Raw genomic sequence first — 8,291 nt, 5'->3', positions numbered from 1 at the left:
TATAGTGATTCAGAAGTTTCTTTAGAACCAAAATCAGACTTGACGGCTCCACCACCTCACAAGCTCAGCGACTATTCGCAGCCGTCCATGACGAATTTTCCACATCTTGCTCCTACACCTAATCTCGAGGGAGTACAATTCGAGATTAAACCCCAATTTATTACTATAATCGAAAGGAAGCAATTTAGCGGAGCTAAGGGTGAAGATCTAAATCTTCATATTTTGGACTTTTGCCAATATTGCAACAATATTAGGCAAACTGGGGTCACGCAGGACCAAATTAGGGAGATTCTTTTTCTCTATTCTTTATGTGGTAAAGCTAAATTATGGTGTAATGGATTGAATAGAACTACACTTGGTATTACTGACTGGGATACTCTTGCTTTGAATTTCTATAATAAATATTATCCTGCAGAGGGGACAATTTTGTCAAGGAGTTCAATCCAAAATTTTGCCCAAGAACCAAATGAAAGTTTATATGAAGCTTGGGAAAGATTTATGGATTTGCAGAGAGAATGCCCCCATCATGGTCTAGCACAGTGGCAGATAATCCAAGCCTTATACAACGGGATCGAAAATTCATCTAGATCAATCCTAGATTCAGCAACTAATGGAAATTTATGAATCTAGCTAGAATAGTTATCGAAGAGATGACAATTCATAATTCCTAATATGGGAATCTTAGAGGTTTTTCAAATAAAGTGAACATAGTGTTGATTCTGTATCCTTTTTGCAAGCTCAACTATCATCTATCAATCAGAAATTAGATAATATTAGTACTGCTATTCCTGCTTCTATAGCTAATGTCGTTGCTGTTAATAATAATACTAATGATACTTTTTGTGAAAATTGTGGAATTGTAGGTCATTGGGAACAAGATTGCAAGAGTTCTATGGAGCAAGTTAATGTCTTCCAAGCCCATATGCAAAATAACCCATACTCCAACACTTATAATCCTGGTCTCCGGAACGATCCATATCTTTCTTACCGGAGTACCAATGTGCAAAACCCTCCAACTCCACAACAACAAGCACCACAACAAACACAACAAAAATACTACCAACCTCCTAAACAAAGGACCCAAACATAAACTCCACCTCCATCTACAAACCCTGCCTTGTCAGAAATTAGAACGATGTTAGCTAGTATGCAAAAGCACATGTAGAGTAAGGATGCACAAATTGATTTGATCTTAGCTCATAATAAAATCATGGATAATAACTTTCCTCTACTCTTCAAACTCGCCAGCAAGGAGCCCTACCATCGCAACCAATACAACTTACAGATCATGCAAATGCAATTTTTATGAGGAGTGGTTCACACTATGATGGGCCTCCTATGCCCAAAGATGATGAACCTGTTATAACAAAAATTGCTAATCCTGATTCTATTATACGAAATACTAATGTTACTAACCCTGCAAGGCTCCAAGGTAAAACTAAATATCTATTATGATAATTCTTCGCACGGTAAACCCTAGGATAAGAGTGGAAATGTGCAAGGTCTAGCTATCAAACTTCCATTCCCAAATAGACACTTAAAGAGTAAGTTGGATAAGCAATTTGGTAAGTTTTTGGAAGTTGTGAAGAATTTGTAGGGAATGATTCCTTTAACTGATTTAATCATTCAGGTTCTTGCATATGCTAAATTTATGAAAGATATCTTAACTAGGAAGATATCCTGTAATGAGGTAGAGACGGTAGATTTTACAGAGGATTGTAGCGCCTTATTGCAAAATAAATCTCCACCTAAATTAAAGGATCCCGGTAGTTTTTCTATACCTTGTCATATTGGTAATGTCTTTATTGATAAAGCATTATGTGGTTTCACTAGTACAAAACTAACCTTAAGTAACACTTAAAAAATGTTACATAAAGTGGTAAAAGTGATATTATAGACAATAGGTAACACTTTATAGGGTCGCCCATGTTCCCTAAGGTCTTATGTAACACTTTAGGTAACATATGGTAACACTTTCAAAAGTGCTACTATAAACCCTCTTATCTAACACTTTTTATATTATTAGTACTATTTTTCAAGTGTTAGTTTTTATTTTTTAGGTAACACTTATTTATCTTTAGTAACATTTTTCAATCATATAGTAGCATTTTATCCGACATTATGTATCACTTTTTGAACTAATGTGACACCTCATTGAATATTAGGTAACATTTTTCACTCATCTTTTGACATATAGTAGCACTTTATTCGACATTATGTATCACTTTTTGCAAACTAATGTAACACTTTATTAATTAATTGGAAACAATTATTATTATTATTATTATTATTATTATTATTATTATTATTATTATTATTATTATTATTTCTCAAAAACAGACGAAGTCATACAACCTACAAAAAATTAGTGGGAAGCTGAGATACAATCAGGACCCCCACTCCTCTAGCTATAGCAAATCCTACCCTAGTAAATATGTGTGCAGCAGCACACGCCCCAATGTCTTGCGTCGTCGAGAATTTCTGAACCCGTTTAAGCAATGCAATAGCCTCCTTATTATTATTATTATTATTATTATTATTATTATTATTATTATTAGTACTACTACTACTACTACTACTACTACTACTACTACTACTACTACTACTACTACTACTATTACTATTATTATTTAAAAATAATACATAATATAAATTTGTACAATAACGTAACCATGCATGAATGAGAAATTAACATATATGATAAACAATGATTTGAATTGAAATAAATTCATAATTCTTACAAAAAATTATCCATAAACACCAATTTTATGTTTTTTCAAAAAATATAATAATCAAAATAAAAGAAAGACAGCTTCGGTTTCTAGCTTGGAAAAAGTGACGAAATAAGAAAAGGCTCCAAATTTCAAAAAACATTCAACGCGGTAGCAGTATGATAGTAGCAGCTAGCTGGCAAAACGACAGCACCAATAACAGTACCTACAGATCGGATATCAATATATACCAACAAACAGCAGTATGTAGCAGTAAACAGCAATAACAAATAGCAGTGATAGCAAACAGCGGTAGCAGCAAACAGCAATAGCAGCAGGCAGCAACAGACAGCAATAACAGCAAAACACAACATTAAGCAGTAGTAGCAGCAGCAGTAACAACTAGCCAAAAGCTCCAAAGATTTTCAGTCTTAGGAGTAAAAGGAAAAAAAAAGTTTATCTCAATCTTGTATATGCAAGCACGTTTCTTATGGCACCATTACTTTCCCAAGAAATCCTTCATCTTGATCCCTTTTATCCTATGTATGTGTGAAAGCACCATACATCAGACAACTAGAACAAAAATGAAATAACGCAATAATATGAGTTAGTGCTTTCTAAAAGAGAATGTATTAACCATTACCTCATTTTGCTCTTGCTCTTTAGAGTATACATGGGGAAAATGATCATAATTTATTTGCTATTAAGGGTGCTGCTGGATGTGTGATCAGAAATGGCAGGGAGGGGGATTTGGTTCAGAGCCGAAACTAAGAAGACGGGAGCTAGGAACCCAACATAGGCAGACTAGTAGCTATAAATTTCTACTATCGGTTTGTTGATTTATGTCAGACATGTAGCTTAACTGCAATAATGAGACTGATGTGCTATTGCTACAGGTTTTCAAAAACTCTATGTCAGAAACACTATGTTTAGCTCATGGCATTAAAATATAAAGTTACCTTTCTCATTGTAAAAATCAATTAATCATCTAAGGGATGAAAATTTATTATATACATTAGGGACTATGCTATAATTTGCCATCTAGATCTTGCTTCCTACAAAGAAGAACACACAAGACTGAAGAATGTATATGAGTACAACAAGTGGTAGGGATGAGGTTTTTCATTTTGTAAATAAGTTTGTGTTCATGTCAATTTAAATTAAGTTCAGGTGTTCAAGCTTTGATGCTTGGCACCAACCTCAAATTTAATCATATCATTACAAGAAAACTTGAGGAAAGGTGGGGTGGTGAGTTTTTTCAATTATAAGATACTATAGAGTCGCTCAAGATTGACACTATTCAAAACTCAAAAGTTTAGCATTACATTCAGTAGATTACAGAGTTTCTAATAATGCATATCGTACTATTGTTGACTTAAAGTATTCAAAATCCTACATACAATGACTTCGCTATTGCTGCCAGAAACTCAAAGATGATATACGCAACAATAAAATTAGAGATGATCGCAACATCATTATGTATAAAAACAATAATTACATACAAGAACAGGCCATACTGAAGCTTGTAATGTTTTCAATTTTTGTAAAACTACTTAACTATTTCAACTACTTGAAGCACTACACTTAGTTCATTTCCAGCAAGAATGCATGGTAAATATATCAAAGTTATATATCACCTAATACCTTGCACTCTTATCTCGAAGCAATGGGAATTAATGTCAAAATATCAAAGAGTCTTGAACCAATTCAAATTACCAAATTTGCAAAGGCAGAAAGGTTTATATAGTTTAATATGGTCTTATTTAAAGAAAAAATAAGTTTCACTCAACCCAAAGCAATCTTAGTCTAATCAGCTAATACTCAAGTCTGATGAGATAATACTCTAATACTCATATACATGCAATGCAAAGAATAATAAAGCTTTTTGCATATATGTTGTGTTTGGAATTGCGTGTATACCTCAGATTCAGACTATTAGCAAGATTAATTTATCTCACACTTAGCTTTATTAATCTTTCATAGTTGTTGTGTGTGTGATGGAAGACACATTTATTGAAGTTAGAAACATGTATGACATGATATCTTTGATTGTTCAAGTCTCGCTACAACCCGCACACTTACAATTTGGAAGGACTATAACAATAACTAATTTGCTTAGTGAACATATCATTCTGCCAACCAGCTTAAATATAGATTGCTACTAGATGTAAACCTAAGAACATGCAAAAGTTAATCTAACATCGGAAATTCAGATTTCTAAACCTGTTGATGATATCATAATATGATGCCAGATAATGCATTACAGTAAAGAATGGAAAAATAATGATATAGCTCTCAAGTACAGATTTGGAGCCTCAGATCAGTTAGGTGATCACATACCAAAATAGCACAATCTTATGAATGTAAAAGTCAACTCTTGACAGTAATAAATGCAATCAACGCAAGGGCTATTAAATTAATTACAATTAGTTATAACTAAAGCAAGACATCAATGATAGTATACATGGAAGTTTTGGAACACTTAACCTTTCACATAACTCATCACAGAAGTAATTGCGATTTCGTGCGAGCAAATCATAGGATTCCCCTGGCCACTCTCTATTGAGTTTCCCTCAAAATCTGATTAACCTTGGAGACAGAAAGATTGGTTTGTCCAAGAATAATTTTTTCATGGTATGTATACATGGGATTTTTTGTAGCAGGGCAGCTAATAAAGACTCCAGTTCCTTGTTCACAATACCCAAACGACCATTCATCTTCTCCATACACCTGTAATTATTCCATGGAACTTACCAACTACCATTACTATCCTTAAAAACATATCATAAATCAAAAATAGAAAACACATGCTATTTTGAAACCCTAACTTTGCAATCATGGAAATGTCTAATTTTACAATCATATAAATATTTTAAATTAATTTCTCCTCATGCTAGAATAAGAAAGACAACAGTGTGGGACTAAGCACCTCAAACCAAGCAGAATTCACAAAACTTCAATACTATTAACTATTAAAAAAGTTGGTCCATATAAACCCCTGTTAAACTAATTGGAAATTACTTAAATCATAATCCCCTTGTGATAATAATCAATCATCAACATTTCATAAGTTTGACGATAAAAATTAAATAACCAAATACTAAATTAACATAAATCGATTAAAATTGCTAATGAGAAGAGAGATAAAAACCCCTCAAATTCTTTGAAACTCTTAATCAATCACCAGTTTCACCACCAGACTTCTGGTAAATATAGGTAACCACACCTAAGATCTAAACCTTTATTTAAAAAAAACCTAAGATTTGAACTAGTGATTATGAAAAAGAGCCCCAAATTTGGAATTTAAAAGGGAAAGTTTGAAGAAACTCATTCCATGACAACCAATAAAAATCCTAGAATTCGAAGCACTGTCGTTATCGCTAGCGACCACCTTAACCATCGCCACCACTTGCGGATGAGGAGGGAGAAGAGAGTAAGAGAGCGACAGAGTGGCCACCTGCGGTGGAGTCCTAGTACATAATTAACCTTAAGTAACACCCTAAAAGTGTCACATAAAGTGGTAAAAGTGGTATTATAGACAATAGGTAACACTTTAGTGGGTGATACATCTGCCCATGTTACCTAAGGTCTTATGTAACACTTTGGGTAGCATATGGTAACACTTTTAAAAGTGTTACTACAAAACCCCTATGTAACACTTTTTCGTAGTATAGATATCATTTTTAGAGTGTTACTTTTTATTTCTTATGTAACACTTACTCATCTTTAGTAATATTTTTCAATCACATAGTAACCCTTTATCCGATATTGTACTTTTGCAAACTAATGTAGCACTTTATTTATTATTTGGTAACATTTTTTTAATCATCTTTTGACATATAGTATCACTATATTCAACATTATGTATCACTTTTTGCAAGCTAATATAGCACCTTGTTGATTAATTGGTAATATTTTTTTATTATTATTATTCACTAGTAGAAAAAGTGTAATGGGCACTTGTTCAAGGGCCGTTAAGGGAATCGGTTTTTTCCTTGAACCGATGTCCTTTATGCCAAAAAAAAGTAAAATTGATAAACAAACCGTTATATATATAAACTTAGATAATTTTATTAATAAATGCTTGTAATATTACAATTTCATCAAAAAAAAATAAAAAATAATTACAATGCTTAAGGCTAGGTAGCAGTTAAGTACAACATAATAAGTAACAGCAGTGCTGAAACACGATCATTCAAAGCCTTCTCCTTCCTCTACTGCCTCTCTTTCTACGAGTACTGGATATGGGAGATGGTAGTCACATCCTTTAGAATGCATATATACACAAGTAGTGCATCAGTACAAGGTTCATTAAATAAAATGGAGATGCTAAGCACACTTAAATAGAAAGTTCATTAATTATTCACTACAATCTTAGTTCTAAAAACCTACAATTATCCACAAAATAAAAGAGTTTATAAGTTCACTATAATCTCATTTAAAGTTCAGAATGACATCCTGCAAATAAGAATGAAAAAAATTCACCTTTATATAACTTCACAAGTTATGTTAGTAGGTTGGATAAAGAATACTCACTACCACAAAAATTGGAAAAAGTAACACATATTACAGAACTATTAAGTTGGATAGGCGTTCTCTAGATTTATATAGAACGCCTTTGTTAAACGACGGTTTATAAAATAGAGAATATAGAACGCCTATCACGAATAACTGTTCTAGTTGATTTTATTAAAATGTAAGGAAAACTGGCATTAATAATATAGGACGCCTTCATATGATGATGGTTTTGTTAGTGGAGTCAAACAAAACTCCTCTCTTAAAGAAGCGTTCTATAACATTTGTCCATGATAATAGTAACATATATATATGGTTATTTTGACTTTTACCCCAAAAAAATCAAAAAAATGTTTTTTACCACCAAAACTTCTAAAACTTTTACTTTATCACCAATTAAAAAATTAAAAATTGTTTTTTACCATCTGTCGTCAAAAACCTAATGGAATTTTTAAAATACTTCGAATTTCGTGTCAAGCACATGCTCTTTAAAGGTTTTGGGGGGTATTTTGGCCCTATGGGTCCAATTTGAAGTCAGAATTGACAAAAAATGATCGAAAATGCCTTGTTTTGCGTGTTTAAAAATACCTCGATTTGCGTGAATACGCAAAACGAGGCATTTTCGATCATTTTTTGTCAATTCTGACCTCAAATTGGTTCCATAGGACCAAAATGGCCCCCTAAACCTATGAAGAGCATGTTTTGCGCACAAAATTCGAAGAATTTTTTTTTAAACCGTTAGATTTAACGGTTTTCTTGACGTTAGATGGTAAAAAACAATTTGTTGAATTTTTTTTGGTGGTATAATAAAAGTTTTAGAAGTTTTGGTGGTAAAAAACATTTTTTTGATTTTTTTTGGTGGTAAAAGTCAAAATTTCCTATATATATATATATATATATATATATATATATATATATATATAATCTAACTTAATAAATGGAGCCAATTTTAACCTAAAACCATCTCTTTTTTCTGTGTGCCTACATCAGTAAACCCAATTCCAACCTTAATCTCACCCCTCCATTTCCCTCCTTTCCTAAAGATCCCACGATTTAAATTCCTCA

General features: G+C 32.5%; 1 non-coding gene across 1 annotated transcript; it reads right to left on the bottom strand.

Annotated features, from left to right (window-relative positions):
- Positions 1 to 428: 428 nt before the first annotated feature.
- Positions 429 to 532, bottom strand: LOC145569712 (small nucleolar RNA R71). The gene has a single exon (XR_014096258.1). It is a non-coding gene; the product is annotated as a small nucleolar RNA R71 (small nucleolar RNA).
- Between the last annotated feature and the right edge of the window lie 7,759 nt (positions 533 to 8,291).

The sequence above is a fragment of the Chenopodium album genome, chromosome 11 (genome assembly GCF_948465745.1).
Source record: "Chenopodium album chromosome 11, dcCheAlbu1.1, whole genome shotgun sequence".
Lineage (NCBI taxonomy): Eukaryota > Viridiplantae > Streptophyta > Magnoliopsida > Caryophyllales > Amaranthaceae > Chenopodium > Chenopodium album.
This window is presented reverse-complemented; position numbering and strand designations above follow the sequence as displayed.